We start from the raw sequence: 9,304 nt of genomic DNA, 5'->3' as shown, positions 1-9,304 counted from the left end.
AGTGAGAATGGTTTAGTAAGGGTGGGATGGCTTGGAGCCAGGAGCGTAAGTAGGAGGCCACTGATATAGTTCAGGTTAGAAAGAAGGACTCAAGTATGGTACTGAGAATAGAGAAAGGAGGGTTAATGTAGGAGACATTTAGGAGGAGGAATCAGTAGAACTTGGTGACTAGTTGGATACAGATAAAGGGATAAGGAAAGGGAGTCAAGAAGAACTCCAGTTTCAAGTTTATGAACTTGCCCATCTAAGTTAAATATCTGGTAGTGACAAAAGATGTTAATTTTATTCTGCCATTTTAAATATGACAACTCTTTTAGCCACAATGAAGGCATGCAGGGTACAGGGAAAGAAAAATGGAAAGATAAACATCTCCAGAGCCTGTCTCCTATTCAAAAGAAAAAATGAAAAAACTATCTTGAATCCTTAAAAGCAGCAGCTAAGATTAATCCTTTTGGTTGAAGTGGTCTTCCTTTGGAAGATGATAAACTGTATAAGGAGCCAAATAGTAAATATTTTAGGTTTTGCGGACCCTATGATCACTGTTGCAACCGCTTAACTTTGCTGTTGGATAGCAGATAGACAGCAGGTCCGTGAATGGGCATGGCTGTGTCCAGTAAGACTTTACTTATAAAACAGGCACTGGGCTGGGTGTGGCTCACAGGCCAGAGCCGCAGTTTACCAACCTCTGCAACTTATATAATACCTTACGCATATGGTGAGGTTGCCTTTCCTTCAACTCTTAGTAGAGGGCAATGCCTAGTCCCAAGACTAGTTAATAAAAGAGGGCCTTGCAATATTACGCAAGATTGGGAAGAAACTGGTGCTTTTTTGATTGATGAGATCCCGAGTTATAGTAGCAAGTGGAATATGGCTCCCACATATGGACCTGTTGAGGGCTATAGGCAGGAGATTAACAATCTGATGCTAGATGTCTGAAATTTTAAATGGAATGGTCAAAACAGGGAAGAAGAAAGGAAATAGAAAGCAAATCTCTCTAGTCCATGTCCTTCTGACCACCTCTCCACCTTTGGGACCTAAAGCTTCCCTCTGCTCCCATCCAGCAGCAGGAACAGGTGGAAGAAAGGAAGGTTGTGACTTAGAGCCTGTGGCAGGGACTAATAGGATTTCCAAATAACAGGAGGAGGCCAAAGGGAGGGGCTACCCTGCAGAGGGAAGGTGGGGACCACGTAGGGCGAGAAAAGAAGGAAGTGAAAGCACAGTGAGGGTAGGGACGAAGAGGGTGGGGTGATGAGAGACAGAGGGCCTATGAGAACACTTTTCATTGCCAAGGGTATGTCCGTGGGGGAATACCCTCCAGATCCGGTCAGGGAGGCCTGTGCTCGTGGACTGTGCTCAGAGATGAGTCCATTTGATAAGGAGAGAAATGATGAACTTCTCCTCTACGAGACTCATAGAGTTTGGAATCTGTCTGTGGGAATGCTTGAGTTAAGAACTACTTGACTCCCATTCTGTGTGTTTGTGTGTGTGAGTGTCTGTGTGTTCACTTGTCTAGAGAAGGAGCGTAAACTCTTCCCCAGAAACACTAGTCAATGGCAGATATGAGAAACATTGGATTATATAAATGAAAAAAGGGGAATTCTGATGTGATATTAGTTTTATGATTATAAGCCAACAGACCTGGAAAGGACTAAGAGAGAGTATCTGACCTGGTCTTCTGCCTTTAGAAAAGTTCATCTTTCTTAATGATGTGCCTGGCAAAAGACCAGGCATTCTCCCTCAATGACCCATTCCAGAATTTTTCATTCTGGCAGTCTGGAATTAGTAGAAATCTCCCCTACTTTAATCTCATTTGCTCCTATTTGATCTTCTGTGCTATAGACAAAACAAAGAAAACCAGCTCTTTCAAAACTCTTTACAGTTTTTAAGACACAGTAGAGGCTCATTCATTAGGGCATTTGGAGACTGGAAACACCCACACAACAGAATTGTGAGGATGACTTCTTTGGCCAGTGTGGCCAGTGGCTTGGACCTCTCTGTGCAGACAGCGTGGTACAGATTATAACGGACAAGCAAAATAACCTGTCAGTGCCTATTTAAGGTGAAAGAACCTCATACGTTTTATGAAATAAAGGTCATTTACCACTGAGGAGAAGAAACTACTGTTGTACAGGCCAAAGTAGACATTTAAGCAGGAGAAAGCCTACTAATGACTGCAGACATGGAGGAGTCTGTGCACGCGAGAGCTGCGCTCACTTCTCCTTTAGTTTTGCCAGAAGCTAATTCAGCAAAGCTTGTTAGCAATTTCCTCAGTCTTCTCTTTGCAGACAATCAAGCATTTTACAATAAATAAAATTTTAAAAATGAAAGAAAAAAATTATTATAGCATACTGCCTTTTGGGGGATTATTTTAAGATTAATATGCATCACAAATTCTAATTTTTTTGATGTGAGAATTGAAAAGCATAACCTATTCATTGTTTTTAAGATCATTAAATATTTAGGATTTTTCATAAACCCTAAGTGATGTTGCTTTCAGGTAAACTCAGATATCTTTACTTGATGCAAAATAACGAATCCTTAGTCCATTCTTTATTTGATTTACTTTTATTCGATAAATTGTTCTCTAATCATACAAGGCTTTTAAACTTACATATTTATTTGTTTTGGTCATTAAACACATCCCATTCTAGATGCCATTGTGTCTTAGCTGAGGTCAGGCTGCGCTGTGGTGACAAACGCACTCCTAAATCCCAGGGGCCCTAAAGTGACAGAGGTTTATTTCTTGCTCATATTACATGTCCTATTTGCATCTGTAGGGGCTCTCTTCCACAAAGTGTCTCAAGTGACTGGGAGGATAGAGGATGCATCACCGTGAAGCTGCGTCGTCCGGAACACAAGGCCACCCCTGGTTGCTGCAGTGCAGAGAGCTGCAGGTCACGCAGCAGCTATTAAAGGCTTTGCCTGGAAATCACCTTCATGACTCTGACATTTACCGGATGAAAGGTCTTTTACTTGATCACAACGTGTTTTTGAAGTTCAGAATGATCTTCTCTTTAATGATGTCACCCCTCATTTACCTTTTCTTAGATGGATTCCAGTTTTGTTACCCTTTCTATCTGTTAGCCTTCTTACGTGTGGACAAAAGAATCAACTCGAAGTCATTTAAATGAGATGGAATTTATTAAGGGAGATTAGAAAGTCCAGGTAATTGTTGGAAAGCCTGGAGGAGCAGGTTCTAGGCAGAGTCACCACCAGTCCCAGAATCAAACTGTCTTTGCTGCCATGGGGAAGCTCCTGCCCCCACTGCTGGCCCCAGAACCATGGCATTGAAGCCACTTGTGCCAGCAGCGCGGTTATCTGGAGCCTGTCTGCCCCTCAGGTAGTTCTGACGGGTGCACCTGGGAGCCAGAAACTGACCTTACACTGGAGGTTCAGAGGCTGGGGATATTAGGAAATGTGAAGTTTTAGAATTCACGTTACGAAGACAGAATTCATAATGTGGGGAACTATCAAAATATGGGCTGGTTTTTCAGAAGATTTGGGGCTGCCATGAATAACAGATGTTCACTATACTTTTATAGAACTTATTTTCTTTGTGCTTGTAAATTTTTTTCTGTTACAGAAGTAATATAACTGGAGATAAGAAAGAAGTACTCATATTGCCACCACTCTAACACAGCTACTGTTATTATTTTGGTATATTTCATTTTTGCCTCTTTTCTGTACAGAATTCTTCTCTATAAAATTATGTGATAATGAATACTGATTTCCTAGTGAAATATTAGATCACAAACCTTTTTCCCCACGTTGCCACATCATCTTCAAGGTCATGAATTTTAGTGTCTGTGCAATATTGCAACAGTTGGAATGGCTTTACTATGTACATATAATATTGTGATGCACGTCAGCGGTGTAACTTCTCTGATGACAGTTGTGTGCTTATTCTTTCATTTATGCTGTGACTACATCAACATCTTGATGGTTACCTTATTTTCTAGTTTTGATCAAGATGTGTGACCTCACAGACACACAGTCCAAGATTCAATGTAGATAGGGAAAGAAATGTGAAAATTTCAGGCAATTGTTTCATTTAATTATGAAAGCATAATCTTCACTCTTTAGAAAAAGGGACTTTTAGCGTATATCATCCATGCTGGCAGTCAGTCTTCCTTTATATAATTTTTTAAAATTCCAGATAACTGTTCCATTCATTCACTTATGCCATCATAAATTCAATGTAGTTTCTAACCATTGTACACAGCAAAATCCAATTTTATTGAGCTATACACCCCCAAAAAAGAAAAAGTCACACACACTGTAGCATTAAGAAAAATCCATTAATTCATTTGAAATATTTGTATTGAGCACTCACTGTTCCAGAGGGCTCTGCTAGGCTCTGTGTGAACACAAAGATGTGTAAAGTATGATTCCTGCCATGGGGAATTTTAAAATCTCTGATCAGGAACTTTTTTTTGTGTGTGTGAGCAAGATTGGCCCTGAGCTAACATCTGTTGCCCATCTTCCTCTTTTTGCTTGAGGAAGATTGTCACTGAGCCTACATCTGAGGCAATCTTCCTCTACTTTATGTGGGATGCCGCCACAGCGTGGCCTGATGAATGCTGCCAGGTCTGCGCCAGGGATCTGAACCCATGAAACCCAGGCCGCTGAAGTGGAGTGTGGGGACCTAATCACTATGCCACTGGGCTGGCAGTGGAATTTTCTTTTTTTAAAGAGGCAGTATGTTGTACTGCCATTTAAGTTTTATATAAAGGCACTAAAAGGACATTGGATTGATAGTTAAGAGACTTGAGTTTTATTCATAATTCTAGCACTGTGTGATTTTCGACAGGTTGCCCAAACTCTCTTGGCCTCAGTTTCCTCATCTGTGAAGAGAAGTAGTTAGACTGGGTGAGAGCTCAGATTTCTAATCTCTAACATTCTGAAAATAGGTGAAATGTCCTGAAGGCTGTCAGTGGTTCTCTGTCACAAAAAGAATAATAAGTAAATATGTGTATTATATATATGTATATTTATATGCACACACATATGGACACACACATATACACCTACAAAGGATATTTGCTTCGTGAAAACTTATAAAATGGGAATCCTGTATAAAATTAATGAAGTACTAATAGAACTTAAAATCTATCATAAAAAGAACACATCGCTTCAGAGTTATCTATAGCACCTGTAGTCGTGGAATCTCGGTCTGCTTCGATTCTGTAAAAGTTTGCTGGACAAGGTTCTCTCAGACGGGATCATTTAGGTTCATGTTTAGGTACAGGATTCAGTTAAAAGAGAATAGTTGCTATTTTTTTTTTAAAGATTGGCACCTGAGCTAACATCTGTTGCCAAACTTCTTTTTTTCTTCTTCTTCTCCTCAAAGCCCCAGTACATAGTTGTATATTCTAGTTGTGGGTCCTTCTAGTTGTGGCATGTGGGACGCTGCCTCAGTGTGACCTGATGAGCAGTGCCATCTCTGTGCCCGGGATCTGAACCGGCAAAACCCTGGGCCGCCGAAGCAGAGTGCGGGAACTCAACCACTCAGCCATGGGGTCGGCCCCAATAGTTACCTTTTTGAAATGGCTAATGGACGTCCAGCCTCTGGATAAGGTAATTTTCAAGTGTAATCTCGTTTAATCCTCACAGCAGCCCTGTGAGGGAGGCATTCTGATTCATTTTACAGACCAGGAAACTCAGGAGGCTACGGAATTGCTCCCAGCCATCTAGCTGCAAAGCCGCAGAGCCAGTTCCAGCCCAGGTCTGTCTGACTCCAAGGTCCGTGCTCCTTCCATCCCACCTATTTTGTAGACCCCTCTCACTGGACTTCGTTAATACTGATATTCCTCTCATGATAATAATCATAACTTATCTGCACTAATTTCTCATATCTTGATGTGGTCAAAACCAGCAAAATCACATGGACGTGATTTTCCAAATAAAGGTTAAAATAAAATCTTAATTATAATCTAGTCTTATTTAAAAAAATGTATGTTTATATATACATGCATATGCACTGACATTAGTAGAAAGCATCATTATTTAGGGCAAAAATCATTTCCTTTATATTCTGTCTTTTCCACATATCTTTCTGAAATGAGGTAAAGAAGAGCTTTCTCCCCTGAACCCCTGGATGCTCTGGAACATTTGAGTCAAAATTTCTCTCTGAGTCTCAGTCATCCTCTGATGAATCACAAAGTAGTTTCTTTTTTCCCCTGACTTTCTTTTGAACGATACCTCATTTGTAATCATTATTACTTAGTGGACAATGAGTACATCAGGATGGCAAAGCCTTTTACATTATTGTCTAATAAATTCTTCCAACAGCTTCTGAGGAGACCAACATTTTACAGAAAAGCACAATGGGATGTAGATATGCTAATTTTCTTGGCCAGAGTGGCAGTGAGTTTCCCCAGACACAGCCAAGGAAGAGCTGAAGCAGTCCTGGACTTCAGGACAGAGACTCTGCTCCTGGAATGACAACACTTCATGGTGGCACTCATCTTACAATTGCAGAAAGCCCACTTCACTTTTCAAATGAAGCAGTGATGGAGTGCCTTAAAAACAATCTAGAGTTCACAGTTTCTTCCCCAGAGCGGATTCACTTTATTTTCCAGTTACTTTTCGAGTGTGTGCCCTTGAGCAGTGTGAAGTGAGAAGTGGCCTGTCTCCCCACAAGCAGAAGCCCTTCTGTGTCTGACTTCCAGCCAGACCTACCTGAGCACAGGTCCTGTTATTAAATCAGTGTTTTCTGGGTCATTTTACTGTTCACTCTTGACAAGAGGAGCTTCCATCTTTTAATTTTTCTGATGACTAAGCTGAATGTGTCTTTGGTTTGGATGAAACATTATACAGTTAAGAGAAGGTAGTAAACATTTACTATATGGCTAATAAATAAGACTATGGTATTTTATATTTGATTTCGTGAATTTGTAGTTCATAAGCAGACTCTCCAGCATCATATTAGAAATGAAATGCCAAATTAGAATTTTATGTTAGGTCATATGATAATTTGTCAATAATTTTGATAGCCACAGAGGAAATGAAATACTATCAGAATTTATTTAAGAAGGTGTGTCACCCTGTCCAGTTAGAATCAGAAACATACTGGGGCTGGCCCGTGGCCAAGTGGTTCAGTTTGTTTGCTAGCTGTGGTCTCCCAGGGTTTCACCGGTGCAGATCCTGGGCGCAGACATGGCACTGCTCATCAGGCCACGCTGAGGTGGCATCCCACATGCCACAACTAGAAGGACCCACAGCTAAAAAATATACAACTGTGTACTGGGGCGATTTGGGGGAGGAAAAAGCAGGGGGAAAAAAAAAAGAAACATACTAAAACGCTAGTAACAGAAGCACCTCTGGCTTTTGAGCTGACTTCGTTATGTGGCATTTATTGTCTTCCCAACAGATGGCAGTGCTGGGAATGACTTTTCCCCTCTAAACAACCCATTACAGAAATACCCTTGTTAATAGCCTTCTGAAAATCACCAAAGTAAAACAAATTGACGAACAAACAGAAAGCCTCAAAACCCTGAATATTAGCAGGCACATAAAATTATATGATCATTAAATTCTTTTCTAGGTCCAAAATGCTGTAATTGTACAATTTAAAGGAAAAGGAAAAAGCTCTCCCGGCAGTTTCTACTCATCCTGCCCAGTAGATGGCACACGGCTGAGCTGCTGCTGCACTGCCATTCCTTCGTTGTTCCGTGAGGACGTGGGTGCTGAGGAGCGACCTGGGATGCCAAGGTGCGCACAGTGAGGCTGCCCACAGAGATGGAGCCCAGGACGTCCGGGGCAGGAGGGAGTTTCTGTCCAGGGGGAGCAAGCTGCAGGGTCTAGGCAAGGGTGAGGCAGTGAGGCACCTGAGAGTGTTCGCATCCTTGAATTTGGTGCCCCAGGAGCCCGGCCCTGGGAAAGGGTCTTGACAAGGTCTGTGCCAGTGAGCAAACACCAGCCACAAACCTGGGAATCTTGAAGCCGGGAGGGTGAGTTGGAGAAGCCAATCAAATCAAAGGAAGAGCTAGACAGAGAAGTGTTTTCTTTTCTACCTCAGGGCACTGGATTCCAGCAGGTGTACAACCCTGACATTCCCCACTAATTTCCTCTTCTCCCAGGAGCACCCACAAAGAGGAAGGGACGATTCTACGAGTCAATATGGAGTCAGTAGAGAAGAAATAGGTGTGGGGGAAAGAACAAGCAAGATCAGAAAGAATTCTGTACACAAAGGCTGGGTGGTGGGCTGCTTCTCTGCAACATTCCCTCTGCTGGGCTCGCCGGGGCTGGGCTGGGCTTCCTCCCGGGCCTCCTGCCAGGGCTTGAGAGCCAGCCATGCTCCAGGGAGCGCTCACCTCTTGGTAGTCACTGCTCCCCTTGCACAGAGGCTGGGGGAGCCAGACCTATGTGTTCATTTCACATAACTGAGCTTAAATCTATAACTGAACTGAAATTTCTATTTCAAGCTTCCATTCCGCCTGACAGCAGAAATATAGTTCAGTAGACTGCAGATGAGCTTACCTCTGGGTCTTTTCATCGTTTCAGGTAAACTATGAATTCAGAACTTCCCCTTTCCCTCTCATCTCCCCAGAGTGGCACTGAAGTTTAGGAGACATGACGTGAAGCGTCAGGTCTTTGGCCATCAGCGCCCCTCCAGGCTGGCGTTCACTGCTGTGTCCACATTCCCATCGACTCGGATCATCAGTCCTGCACTTGCAGCGGCCTATCCTGACGGTGACGATTCTCCCTGAGCCACGTCCTCACCCCTCTTAGGGACTGGGGAACTGTTGGATGTTCCCCTGTGCCACTCTGGAGACTTGGGGGGATGTGGCAGACGTGGGGCGCTGTCCTAGACGCATCTAGTTGCCACTTCTACCCTCCCCTATTCACCCTGGCCCCACCTCAGACGTGAGCACAGGTCCCCGTGCTCTCAGATCCCCAAAACTCCCTGGACATTCTATGAGTCATTGTGACTCCTCGCCGACCCCCCACCCTGGCACCCCAGCTGTATCTTGGATCCACTGTCGCTCTCTTATTTGACCTCTCTCTTCAGCTTGGAGAATTATCTAACGTGTGACTAGTGGCTACTGTGTTGGACAGCATAGCGTTAGATAGTGTTACAATTAATTTCACTTGTTTCTTTTTACTTTTTAAAAAAATGTGGCTACTAGAAAAATTTAAATTGCGTTGTATTTCTTTTGGACTGAGCTTATCTAACAAGTCTAAGGAAGTGTTCTGGACTGAATTGTGTCCCCTTGCTCCCAAATTCATATGTTGAGGCCTGAACTCCCAATGTGACTATATTTGGAGATAGGATCTTTACGGAGGTAATTAGTGTTTAATG

General features: G+C 42.7%; 1 long non-coding RNA gene across 1 annotated transcript; it reads right to left on the bottom strand.

The window, feature by feature from the left end:
• Nucleotides 1-4,751: 4,751 nt before the first annotated feature.
• On the bottom strand, nucleotides 4,752-8,910 carry LOC139077077 (uncharacterized). The gene is made up of 2 exons (XR_011529286.1): nucleotides 8,482-8,910; nucleotides 4,752-4,844 (listed from the first exon to the last, which is right to left on the bottom strand). It is a non-coding gene; the product is annotated as an uncharacterized lncRNA (long non-coding RNA).
• Between the last annotated feature and the right edge of the window lie 394 nt (nucleotides 8,911-9,304).

This window comes from Equus przewalskii, chromosome 18 (genome assembly GCF_037783145.1).
Source record: "Equus przewalskii isolate Varuska chromosome 18, EquPr2, whole genome shotgun sequence".
Taxonomy (NCBI): Eukaryota; Metazoa; Chordata; class Mammalia; order Perissodactyla; family Equidae; genus Equus; species Equus przewalskii.
Note: the sequence above shows the minus strand (reverse complement) of the source record. Positions and strands in the feature narration are given on the sequence as shown.